The 14,455-nt window shown below is 39.3% G+C and overlaps 1 pseudogene; it reads left to right on the top strand.

Annotated features, from left to right (window-relative positions):
- LOC129767110 (uncharacterized) overlaps nt 1-4,739 on the top strand; it is a 40,529-nt pseudogene extending 35,790 nt beyond the window's left edge.
- The last annotated feature ends 9,716 nt before the right edge of the window (nt 4,740-14,455 follow it).

The raw sequence follows: 14,455 nt of genomic DNA on the forward strand, positions 1-14,455 counted from the left end.
TTTTTTAATTTTCCGGAAAACGAAAGAACGGAAAAAAATAATTTTTGAAGATTGAGGTTTCTGTAACGCTAATAATAAAAATTATACCAAAACCTTCCTTAAAAAAATATTTTTTTCAGCTTGATCGTTAATGGGCTGATGCGTACTTACCAAAGCACCATATATTTACATGCGCATGTCTGTTACTCCAGGGGTCGTGTAATTGGAACCTTCCCTCCCCACGAACCGTTCAAATTTTCAAGTGCAAGTGCAAGTGTAGTCAATTTCCCCAAAATGCGGGATGCGTGTGTCACTGTCACTGTCTGAATGCTATCTTCGAAGCTGAATCTTCTTGCCGAGAGAGCAAAAAAAAACAACAACAACATACCCAATCTTCTCTACCCCCTGTGTTTGTTTACAACAAGGTTGCGTTCACTGCCAGGACGCACCACTTGTTGCGCATATTCTCGCTTTTACCGGACATGCCATGTCCCTGATCTTGATCGTGAAATTTCTTCGGTTAAAACGTTCAAACGAAGAAGAAGCAAACACAAAAAAATACAAGTACCAAACGCAACACACGGCCAACAGTTTTTTTTCCTTGCTGCCCTCTGGATCATCCAGTGCCAAAGGCTTACCGGCCAGCGGATGTTTATTTGACGGAGAAAGGAAACATTTCATGAATGAAGCTGGCAAAATGTGCATGTGGAATTATGTATGTGACTTAACCGAGCGGCAGGTGCGGTTAGGTTTCGGGTGCTTCCCTGGCCCCGTCGAGCAGAACTGGTTCATGTGCGCATTGACAGGTTCTTCCTGTTATGTTTCATTGTTTTCGCCTCGTTCTCGAGAGAACTTGAAAATGTGATTTGTTGCGCTCAAGGGTTTTTTTCTTCTGGATACAATTATTCAACCGGCCATTCATTGTGGTCTTCGATAGTAGAAGATTTGGTTTCTAACGTCACACACGTGTGTGTTATTTTTTCCCCATTATATCATCAACATGTCTGGAAAGTTTTCTGCGTGCAAAAACAACGAAATTTTAAGATTAAATGAACAGTGGTTAGTTAAGTTGTCTCGCCGGGCATACTCGAGGCGTACCTTCGAAACAAACGAAGTCTTGTGAACTTGATTTGCGTTTTTTTTTTAATTTGCTCCCCTGGGTTCAGGCAAAGCACCATCCATGTGTATCCACTGGCAACCGCCAGTCTGCTCTCCGGTGAAACTTGTGGGATTCTGAAACTTTTTCGGGAGCGTTGTCTCTGCAAGAGTGGGACACGATACCAGCCGGGTTGCTCCCAGAGTCCTCTCAACCATGTCATTGAGGTGGAGGTTGACTTTGGAATGTACTTGTTTGAGCGACATCTTCATCTTTCATCATCTGTTGTTATTCAGTTTTTTTTCTGCTGTCGAAACCCACCGCCCGTCCGCACCCACGTTCCAGCTCAGCCAAAATCCCAGGCAAAAGTAGCGGTTTTCGCATCGGAGCCTCGTGCCACCCACACCGCAGACAGTAATCTGGTTGGCTGGCTGGATGGACCGAAAACTTGTTGAGCCCGACAGATGTGCGGTTTTATTTTGTTGCGCTGATTTTTTTTCGGGCTTCAATGAAGTATAAACTTATGTTAATGATAATCTCAAACAAAGATGACGTAGAATGGCTCTTCATCTTCCAGGACTCTCGGCATGATGTCTCAACAACGGCGGTAACAAGCACCCAATGATGGCAAAAAACATTATCCGTAGCAAAGGGTCGTTACCCTTGTTACGTTGTCACGAGTTCTCAAGAATGAAGCATATATCCTCGGTGCGAGCTCCGGGGCTGTTCAACAGGTTGCAGATGGAATTGAGGATGAATGCTATTGTACATTGATGTGTGCTTCCGTTATGGACAATTGAAATTATTTTTGATGCTAGTTGATTCTCTGTTACTTTCTCGTATATTCGTACCATGATCTGCGATATATTTTCGAATGGTCAGCATTTGCGTTTACTCAGAGAATGTAATATAATTTGTAAATACAATGCATCCTCATCTATGCCGCTAATTAGTAAATTAATATTACAGTGATTGGCAAAATAAAGTGTCCACTCATTTTTTTTCATTTCTCTCTTTTTTGTGCTTGAAACGAAAAGTAAACATCGTAATTTGTTTTATTTTTATTTATTTATTTATTGATACACAAATCATTGTAGCGTAAGGAATTCTCCTTTTCATGTACTACATTTAGTTTTAATTCATTGAGCTCTTCTATCTACTTTTACTTATCTATAATTCTAAATTTAACCAATTAATTTAGTTAATTCCTCCTGTTAAACCATTCAACGCATTCCCTATGAAATCCACTCACACTATTAATATTCTTATTTATATTATTAATATTCGCTATTTTGAATATTTCTGGTAATAAACATAGCTTAAGTTTATGATGTATTCACTGGCAGTATGTTTCGAACTGACCATCGATCAATTCTTCCCAAATCAAAATTTATGAAGTCAGATATCATAGGCACTGGTAAACCTTCTGCGTCTAAGTAAAGTTGCACATCATCGGCGAACATGTGAATCTTGCAGTGCTTCAGAACAGACGATAGATCATTAATAAAGCATGAAAATAACAAGGGGCCCAAAATTGAATGTGTTTGGAATATTTTCCATTTGCAAAAACAGCTTGCGTTCGTTTCGATAGATACGAGTGAATCAAGCTAACAGCTAAACGGCTGAACGAAAACTCAGAGGATATTTTTTTTAAAAGTTCAGTATGCGATACTTTATCGAAGGCTTTAGAAAAATCAATCAGTATTAAAACAGCAACACCATTCCTATCAATAACCGAGTGAGTATCATCATGCACATTCCAAAAAGGAGAAGTTGTGCTATGTCCACGGCGAAAACCTGATTGAAGACGGTGCGTTAGATTATAACTATCAATATGGTCTTGAATTTGATTTTTTATCAATCGTTCAAAAACTTCTGACAGGGCGCACAGAATGCTTATCGGTCTTAAATTAGCGAAATTAACTTTTCCCTTTCTTTTGAATTTGAATTATTTTAGAAAATTTCCAAGCTTGTAGAAATTTAGAAGAGACAATAATAAGATTGAATATATATCTTAAAACAGGACAAACCGAAGGAAACAAAAATTTTATGAATTTCAAAGGAATTTCATCAAAACTCACTGCATCAGATTTAATTGAGTTTATCGATAAAATAATATCGTATTCAGAAATTTCTGAAAATGCAAAACCATTTGTATTTCGTCGTTATTATTATCAAACTGTTCAACATGTTGTGAATTTTGACACACATTAATACTTTTCAGTTTTTTCCACAAGTCCTTGCTAGAATGTGTCGAAGTTAGTTGATTGGATGCATAATGAATGTTTGCAGTATTTACTCAGTGAGCGCTTGAATTGATTTTGGTTATAAACAGATCTATCCGAGATCCATAAACGATACGCAATGTTTCTTTCCAGAATAGCTTACGCAATTTCATTAGTAAACCATGGATTCTTTTTAGCACGTGTTGTCCTTAATGGAACAAAAGAATTGAACAGGTTTAATAGATTTCCATTGAAAAAGTTCAAAGCCAAGTCGGCATCAGTTATGCTAATATAGAGATATGCCCAATTAATCCTCTCAAAAGCATTCATAAAAGACGATATATTCAAGTTCCGATAATCGCGGAAGGTATGGATAGAATCGACATGAGATCGACTTATTTTAATGGATGAAAATAAAACATCATGTCTTGAGAATGCTGGTGCAGAAACTTAGTTTAAATTTAAAACAAAGTCTGCATTATTTGTTGAAAATAAATCAATTAACGAACTACCACCTAAGAAAAAATGAGTGTTTGTAGGATTTATGCATTTCAAGCCATAAAAATCAAGACAACTTTCCAATCTTTCTGATCTACTATCAGTTCTATTGAAGTTGGTATTAAAGTCACCCAAAAGTATCACATTTTGAAAATTTACAGATATATCACGCAGTTTGTCAAAAAGAAGCTTAGAACAATCCCTTCTAGGAGGGTTGTAACAAACCCCCAAAAGAAACTTCTCCGAATTATTGCATTATTTCTAGAAACATGCATTCAGTGCGAGACATGCTACCAAACCCGACAAGTATCTCTGATGCGGAAAGTACTTTAGACTTCAAGAGGCTTCTGTAATAAACACAAACGCCCCCACCACGGCTGTAGTTGCGATCATTTCTAACGATGTGGTAACCATAAAATTCTATAACAGAATCTGGGACATCAGCAGTCAGCCAAGTTTCACTCAAACAAATTATATGGATCTTACTGTCACGAAAGCACATTTAGAACTCATCTAATTTACCTAATTGGCGCGCACAAAGACTTTGAATATTAACATGACAGATATTTAAGTTATCTGTCTTTAGTGCACAATTCATCACAACACGAGGGATACAAACATTCGCAAGAGTATTGTAGGCACCATCACCTAACATCGAAACAAAACAAAAGAAGTGGAAACCACAAAAAATGCGTCATATAGCCCAACCCGTTAGAATCAACAATCATAATCTGAATCAATCGTAATCTTTCGTATATCAATTCATTAGTATTTCGATTATTTCAGTTAACATTTGTGAAGTGGTTCAAGTGAAGAATGTATCTTTCACAACGTGGTCGTAACAGCAGCAAAAGCAGGAACAACAGCAACAGCAGCAACAGCATGCACAGGAACAGCAGCAGCCTCAGCTCATCTGTACATCCGTCCCCCCTTACTTTTAGGAAGGATGGAGAGAAGGATGTAAATTGGAAAGGATTCATGGACATAATTGAGAATAAATAAAGCTTCGAAGGAAAGATTTTCGACTTCATCAGGAGCGATCATTAAAATGCGACAAATCCTCCAGCGTACGTACCAAAACTGCTTCTACGTCAACCGTAGTTTTGACAAACACACATCCGTCCTCAGTAAACACGGTGTGTAATTTTCCCGATCGTCTCAGACTGATGGCTTTACCTTTGATCCTCCTAACTTCTTCCGTTAGATTTTCATTAACATAGATTCTCTTGTCAACCTTGAATCCAAGGTGAATCAATGACAAATTTCTCAATGAGAAGTAACAACGAAAGAAGTCTTCGCGAGCCAGTTTGAACGCAAATTGCAGTGCATTTGCTGGAGTGGCACCAACCGAGATGTTTCCCCTAATCAAACGTTTGGCATAGATCAATGGCATACATTGTTCGTTGTAACCAAGAGCGACCGCAACTTTCCGAGATATTTCATTTAGGTCCTCATTTGTAGCGTATGGACCACCAGCCAACAGCAAGTCAGAACTCTTCTCCATTGCACGTACTCGATTATAGTTCTGGTTGACATTAGTACGAATCTTGTTTACAGATGAAGATAGACAGTTGATTTCTCTGCTGCACTCCGATTTGAGAAGCTGAACATCATTCCGTAGCGTCGAAATTTCCATCTGCAGATCCTGCTTACAGGAATCAATCCTAGCGTTTGTGTCCTGAAATATGTCCTGCATACGCACTAGAAGCTCCGATAGGCTTTCGACTTTATCATCAATTTGTATTTAGTCTTCAAGGCCCCTGTAAGCGCTTCAGCATGCTCTCCACAAGGTTTTTCAGGTGTTGTGGGTCGAGTACACTTCGTGCATTTCGTTTCGTTCTGGCCGGGGGATTTTTCGTTGAAGAGATTTCTTCCGACTTGCACTGTGGTCATGCACATTCTAGAACTTGCCACTCCTAAATACATTCAAGACGTGTTATTCGCGTAGAAATCTCAACTGAGTACTACTAATACTACTACTAAGGCAAAAGTTCATCTGGGAACGTTAGTGCAATCCACAGTATTTTCCGATTGACCATTTCACTGAATAATTCGCTTTCGTTTGTTCAAATGTGATCTTACAGAAATCACTTTCCCCAGTGGCATTCCTTTGTTTTTACGTGCTACAAATCATGACACAAAAGAGAATGGTACACTTCTGCTTCGGTTCGACACTTCATGATACACGAACAAGCAAACCAAAACCGTCATGAACGGTTTCGGTGCAAAAAGTTTATATTCTTCTTTGCCTCTAACTCATTAGACGAGCCACGGGTAAGACGGACAGTGGGGGTATAATGGACAGGTGGTTGATTTGTATAGTTGCATTATGAATTTCAAATTTCTGTTGATGGGAAACCTTTCTCCATGCTATTCTATAATATTTAAACCATCCTATGACAATGAATACTGATCAAATGTGGAATAGAGAAACAAAACCCGAAAATCGAACATGATTCCGCGTGTGGATGTAACTTTTGCGGCTTCGATATTAAGCATTTTGAGTGGTTTAATTGCAAAATTGAATTCACTGATGGTTATATTTCAGTTTGTGAGTTGACAGAGAAGTGATGTTAGGTATGTACGAAAAAGTAAATTCATGAGTTTCCAAAAATATAATTGAAGTTTTCCTTAACATGTCCGTCTTACCCCCATCTCCCCTACCTGTCGAACTTCTTCATGCATGATGAAGCAGCAGAATCATAGGGGTAGTGTGGCAAATTGGTCATGGGGGGCAAAGTGGTCACCTGCTTGTTTGGTAGTATAACTATTGACTATAGATGCCGTATTGATAGTCATCTTATGTTTGAAAAATTTTATGACTTTCGAGTCACTTCAGTAGAGCTGTCGTATGTCAAAATACAAATAAAAACAGAAATTACTATCTCGATTGCTATTCGACCGGAGTTCAGTGCGCATGCTATCTAAGGAATTTCTCGTGAAATTTAGTTTATTCAATCTGATATAGGGTAACACGGGGTGATTTGGTCATATGGGGTGATTTGGACCACCCCTTTATCTCAAAAATTACGGCTCAACTTGGATTTTTGGATTTCCTTCTATTATTGAACCGTATGTACCTAAAGTAAAAAAACTTTGGTAAAACTCCACAACTAGAGGGAAACGGAAGCATGAGGACAGCAAGCACTTTGATCGTCAAAAAATGTGAGTTTTCCGATCGTGGTTTTATGGTTTTTCCCGCTAATTAAACAAACTTTTCGTGTATTGTGCAGTAAAGTTCTGTTCGCCTACAGAAGAGAAACAATTTGATGTAGTGAAACTGTAAGTTTGATAACAATGAATGAAATTAATTGCATTTTAGTTTTTGTATGTTGTGTGGGGTGACATGGACACGTTTTTGTGGGGTGATTTGGTCCTACATATTTGAGGTTTTTGTTTGGTCTAATTGATTCCAGATGTCGCTGAATTACAAAAAGAGGATGGGCAGACAAAGTTGGAAGAAGGAGGAGCTTGAAAGAGCAACGCAGGCCATCGAGAACGGATTTTCTGTGACCAAGCATCAAAAGTGTTTGAAAATGCTCGACCAACAGTGAAAAAATTCATGCAGAATTCGAAATGGTGTCAATCCAACTTCTCTGGTCTGGAATCTGGCCAAGGCAACTGGTATCGATCCCAAAACATTGTTACTGATTGTAACATTATCCCAAAATACTTTACCTAAACATGAGTTTTTTTTTCGATGAAACACACACTGGACCAAATCACCCCGCATCAAATTCTAATGTCCAAAAATCATCTCTTTTATTTTATGATATATTTAGTAGATTGAAGCTTTATATAATGATTGAACATCATTTATTGAGAGAAAACAAGTGTAGCTCAGTATACAATGTGACATTTTTTATTTAGACCGTATTGGTTTGGAAATATTAGGCGATTTGCTTAGGTGGCCCAATTTCCCCCGCTTTTCCCCTATTGGACAAATCATCAGTTTGGACGGCTGTTCACATATTCTAGAAGAGGTGAACAGATATTTTGTTCAATCTCAGCGATTAATTAGCATAGACATTATTTTGATGTTTGGGGGCAAAGTGGTCATAGGTGAATAACAACTTACAATGTTCTGTTTACTAAAGCTGATATACCTCACCACATTCTGCTCTTGAAGAAGACTCTTTTGTGGCTTTGACCCTGGATAAATATGCCATTCCAACTAAACCAAGCCTCATTATGCGGAACGATATGTGTTTCTTACTACGTTTTTGTATGCTAGAGAAAATTTTAATTGAGATTCTAGGTGAATAGACCAAGCTTGTTTCATACATGTACCTACTATATCAAATATGATTTGAACAAATTTGGACGAAAAAAAACGCATAAATCTATCTCATTTACCTTGATATGTGCGGGTGACCACTTTGCCCCCACAAGGTGACCAGTCTTCTGGATTCCCACTAAATGTTGGTAGTTCTTTGCCCAGGATTTCTCACGATTTGTTGTTGTGTAAGGACGATAGGATTTCAATACGATCTTTGGTTTCCAGATATTTGTGTGAATGAGTGATCTTTCGGGTTCAGGTGAGTCAAAATGTGGGAGATTACGAGGTAGGTGCGGTTTTCTATCGTGCTGAACGGATATGCAGAATGGTTGACTTAAGAATGCAATCCCAAATATGAACAAATAAAACTGTAGAGTTCTGTGTTTGCATCGATTAGCGGAAGCGAAGCAAAAGAGAAATATGAAGTTTATTCATTGCCTTAGACATCCCTATCGCGGGGATTTTATTTCTAGTTTCGGTCCAGCCAGCGAGCTTTAAAAATTTTCATTTTTCTCTTACCCAATGTAGGTTTCGGATTTTTTCTTGCCGTTCTGTGGAAAGTATCGCATAGTATAATTGGAGGATTGATTCTTTGAAAATGGTATATTTGGGAACAAAGGAGACGTTATTTCGATACTGAAAAACCACTTGGATAGTCAATAAGTGCAGTGTTTCAATGTCGCTCCAGACAGCGAGCAATGAACAGTAGATGTTATCGTTAAGATTGAGAGTTAGAGCCCCCGCAGACTACAGACTTTTGTCGGCCGATAGATTGGTCGGACGACTTAATCAGTATGGAGCTAGATCCTTATGCGCACACTGCACCGATTCAGTAACGACCGATAAAAAAGTTTGATAGGCTTCCCGATTACATTCAAACTATTCTGTCGGTCAACTATCGACTGTGCGTTTAATCAGTACTAGCTAGCATCGATTTACGCACAAACGACGATTGTTTATCTGCCGATAGTTCAATTCGCTCTCAATTCGCATACGTGCCGTGCGAATCACTGAGAGTGTGATGCACCCAATGCTCTTTGAATCTCTTTTTGATTTTCCTCCACCGTTCTCTTCTCCCCTGTCAAACACAAATTAAATACAGTCTTTCGAGAATATTCGGCCGACAGTTGACTAGTGTGCGCACCAGTCTTCCGAAAAACACTTACACATGTCCACGCGATGTGAAAATTCCATGCTTTTGTTTGAATTCGAACATGATTCTAGCTAGTGTTGAGTGTCTATCCCCAACACGAACAATGATACACAAATATAGACATGTGAAAACAAACACGATGTTTATAATTCAAGAACATCATGTACAAACATATCACCCGATGTCGCAGTATTCATTGCTTTCGTTTCGTTTCTTTTCATACACGGAAAGAAATTATTCATCCCAAAACATTTCTTCGTAGAATACTTTTTCACAGAAACGAACTTGAAATTTAGTTCGCATTTCAAAAATTGCACGAACTAAGAGGCTATAAGTAAGTTCATGCACCAAAATATATATTTTTATTAAGGCTCATATGGCGTCAGCCTAACGGGGCAGGGAGTTCAATATTTTGACAATGTTTGCTTACAACTATGTTAGTAATATGTAACCGATTACTCGCGGTTGGCTCGAGGTTAGTATTACAAGTGTTCTCATAATTGGGATGTTGCAGTCTTCAGTGCTCTGTACGTGTGCCCGACATGGGATACTTCCTATTGGGATGCAGCTGACCGTTAATCAGCAACGACCCCCTAGTCTGCACCCCATATCTAGTGTGGTGCGTCTTTTTCGACTCGAGGAATCCAGGATAGAATGATCACTAGCCGGCGCAATCATCAGCTCGTGTAGAGTTGTCATGAGCGGTACAACCTTTGGCTCTTGTTGAATCATCAACATTCTCTGAATAGAAAGAAGCTTTTTATTTTTTTTTGCGTGCATGTTGGCAATTAAAGTCTGGGGAGCCGACTGCACAGCGAGCGACGTCGTACAAATGCTGACCAAAAAAAAAATAAATACCCAAAAATTAGTTTTAGATGCAACCTTCAGCGGCACACAGCAGAACCAGCAGAGGAATTTCAGCGGCTAAAACACACCATTAATTTCTCGATGTTATCACAAACTGAATGAAGGAAAAAACTAAAAGCTACACTTACACTGCACTACATATGCTATGTGTGCATGCGATTGTATCATCCTTTCTTCTCCTCTTCTCCGCTCGTTTTATAGCTCGGGTCGCGATCGTCGCGAACAAGCAGTTTTGTCCATTTGTATTTAAAGATCCAGCCAAAATTGTTGCTCCCGTGGTCGAGTGGTTAGCGTCACGCCTAACATGTCACTGTTGAATAATTCAATTTTAGTACTTGTTCAAATAGCTAATAATAGCGAATGTTACATGAATTCAATATATAAATTGATGCGTGCACTAAATAATGATATCAAATGTGAAAAACTCTCATATCAATCGATGTTTATTTTGTTCAGAACAGAAAAAGAGGTTTATTTTATTTGCCCAATATTTTTGATGAAGCACCCATTGTCATGAAAGGAAAGCATTTTTTCCATGTCAACATACCAACACACCACGCGTTGAGTGGTGGTGGTGTGGTGTCCGATTCGCTTCTTCTACTCTACGCATTGCCGGTGCTTGGGGTGAAAATGCAAGAGAAACTGTACACCATGTTCGAACATCATGTGAAACATTGGGATTAAACATCGTATGTCCAAACATACCACGAATACAAACATGTCACATTTTCTAACATAGGTACGAAAAAATCATGTTTGTACTCAAACACAAAACTGTGAACAGCAGCGTGGACATGTTTATTCTGGACGCAGTGTTTTTTGTGAAACATGGAAGACTGGTGCGCACTATTGACCAACACGACTGTTTGGTTGACTCAGTGTGCACACTAGCAACCCAACCCGACCAAACTATCGGCTTAAAAAAAGTCTGCAGTGAGCGAGGGCTCTTTTTTTGAAAATTTCAGTGATTCGTGAATAGATTGCGTCAGACAGTGCAAGCATTCAGTTTACTTACATTACATCCCCATTGAAATATGTATAAGAAGCAATATAATGAACTTTGTAGTCCTACGTCTCTAGTTAAGTACCGACATGACCCATCCATCTTTTTCACTCACTTTACATTACTTTTTACCTCTCAAAAAACTAAAAATCCCACATACGTAGAGTTCGATCTCGGGCCACCAAACAGGTGGAACGATCAAAATTTGGTCAACATATATTCAACGTATTTTTTTTTCTCAATGTGCATTTGAAAAAAAAACATTCTACGTTTTGTAAGTATGTGCATGTACAATAATTCTTATATTTTGATTTTTTAAGTTTAGTCTTGGGTTTTCAAAAGAGCCCCAAAACAAGAGAAGCACGCTGCTCGCACAACGGAAAAATGTAAGCTTCTTGCGAGAGAGAAAAATCGTTGAATGTAGCCAAAACAACAGTAAGGAACGCCAATGTCGCCTATCTTCAGGGAACGTTCATCAACGGCCAGGAAGCGGGAGGCGGCGGTGACGACAAAAAAAATTGTAATGGGTTGTATTTAGGACACGACCGCAGTTTTTGACGTAGAACTACGGAATTATAATATTCAATTCACCCGTTTATCACTTCGGATATTATTTTAGAATGCATCGAAATTTTTGTAATATCTTTATAGCTATTTAATTTTTTATTACTTCAGTAGACTCGAAAGAGTCGAGTAGAGTCGAAGGCTATCAGCACTTCTCGTTTATTTGGCTCAATTCGCATCAGACTTTCTCTTTCCCACTCAGATATCGATCACAAACTATGAATCCTTTTGCTCCTATATTCCGCTTGAGATGTGATCGAACCCCACAACATGCAACAGTAATGTTACCCTGCTGGTATTTGAAAGCATACTTTCATGAAATATACGTTTATCTAAATAAATGCAGTGTATTTGTTTATTCCAAAATTCTGGATACTCTTCCATATCCGTACTAGCACAAAAAATTCGCGTATGCTGTTCTTCTTTGTCGCAGCACACCTCGATACAGCAGGTATAATGAAATGTGATAGTCGAGTCGTTGAGGGCGAAAGCGACTAAACGCCCGACTGTATGTTCAGTCGTTTTGGCGGAGAAACTGCGTGAAGAAGCCAAAAGTCATTTCCAACTGGATACGGAAATAGTCAGTCAAATAGTCAGCTTGATCTTCTGCTTCATCTATACCTGTTCCTCAGAAACGCCGATGTCAACGTCTGATCATTCAACAAGAGCCAAAGGTTGTACCGCTCATGACAACTCTACATGAACTGATGATTGCGCCGGTTAGTGACCATTCTATCCTGGATTCCTCGAGTCGAGAAAGACGCTCCACGCTAGATATGAGGTACAGACTAGGGGGGCGTTGCTGATCAAGGGTCAGCTGCATCCCAATAGGAAGTATCCCGAGTCGGGCACACGTACAGAGCATTGGAGACAGCAACATCCGAATTACGAAAACACTTGTAATACTAACCTCGAGCCAACCGCGAGTAATCGGTTACATATTACTAACATAGATAATAAGAAAAATTGTCAAAGTATTGAACTCCCGGCCCCGTGAGGCTAACGCCATATGAGCCTTGATAAAAATATATATTTTGGAAAAAAAAAAAAAATAGTCAGCTGACTATCCCAGCCCTGGCAGCGAGCAAAAAAACGCAACGGGTTATCGTCCTAAAGAAGGGGAAAACTCCGAGTCGCGACGGCAGGTTGAACACGACGGTCAAACAACTAACCTGGAAGTTTAATACGGAGTTGCATACGAAGTTTGATTGTGCCGATGTGAACAACGAAAACAATCTTAGCCTAAAAACTATAAATTGTATTCTATCCTATAAAACTATCCAAGTTACACAAAAGTGCATGATTCATCAGGCCATCTGCATCTTCTATTGGAAAAGTCGCTGCGGTTGGCACTATTGAAGGCGGTGTAAACCAGCTCAAAGGAGGATTTGGCGGGTCATGAGTTCCGGTTGGATTGTGTCGGGACTTGTTTGAGTCACGAGATAGAGACTAGACATATCCTCAACTATTTTTTTATCCCACCTGTTTATTTTATTAGGTCCATTTAGCACTTCAGCTGTAACAGAGCCGAATTTAATCCAGTTTAAATATTATCTTATCGATAATATGTTGTAAATTACAGAGTACACATTTAGGCGTAAGAGTATTCCAATGTCGCCTATTTTCGGCGTAAGAGAATTCCTTTTTTTCAAATGTTCGCAATTAGACAGCGGGACAGTTGATACCAGGCTTCCATTGTTCTGTTGTTAATGTTGTAGCGGACCCTATGTGGGGTGGTGAGGAACTGGTGTCACCGTCACATGATGATTGTTGCGTGGACGTGCCAAAATGTGGACGTCTTGAATGTATTATGAGTGGCTAGCTCTAGAATATGCATACCCACAATGCAAGCCTGAATAAATGTCCTCGACGCAAAATCTCCCGGTCATAACCGGAATCAAAAACCCTTGGAGTAGTCCTACGTCTCTCCGGTCAGATCCACGATATAACCCGCCTTTTCACGCAATTTCCTTCGACCAAATTTCTAAAACAAACCAACAGTCTTCTCTTATATCTCTCGTTGGTTTTATAACCAGGGCCCGATATTTTCGAAGGTGACAAATAAGACCGACTCTACTCTTAGTAGCTTCGCTTCGACTAGAACTGCTTCGGCAGTCGCCCACAACAAAAAGTGACTTGACTAGAAAATGAATTGACTAGAGTTGACTAGCGAGGATGACTGGTGAACTAGTCCAGTCAGTGGTTATTTTAACTGACTCGACTAATGAATACAAATCTGCCTCTCCATTCAATTGACTTCAATCCACATTTCTACTCCCCTAGGAACGAAATTTATACCCGCGTACGCAATCTTATTTTTACGTTCGGCTGAAAAGTTCATAAAGTTGATGTCTAGATGGCGCCTCTTGCAAAAATCTACTTGAATATCACAAAGCACCATCTTTCAATGGATACGTGTCAAAATTTGAAAACAATCGGTCGATTGGTTCGTGAGTCACAGCATTGAGAGTGAAGCAACTTTTGTTATTGTGAAAAAATGGAAAAATCCGAACTTCGTGTATCGATGGTAAAATTGCATGAATTGGGCTTCGAATTGCTTCCGCATCCACCGTGTTCTCCAGATCTGGCTCCAGCGACACTTTTCTGTTCGCAGATCTGAAGAGAACACTCGCTGGCAAGAAATTCGAGACCGATAATGAAGTGATTGCCGAAACTGAGGCCTGTTTTGAGGAAAACCCGAAAGAGTACTATAAAAATGGTATCGAAAAGTTGCAAGATCGCTATAATCGCTGTATCGCCCTCGAAGGCAACTATGTTGAATAATTAAATT

Source organism: Toxorhynchites rutilus, chromosome 2 (assembly GCF_029784135.1).
Source record: "Toxorhynchites rutilus septentrionalis strain SRP chromosome 2, ASM2978413v1, whole genome shotgun sequence".
Classification (NCBI taxonomy): Eukaryota; Metazoa; Arthropoda; class Insecta; order Diptera; family Culicidae; genus Toxorhynchites; species Toxorhynchites rutilus.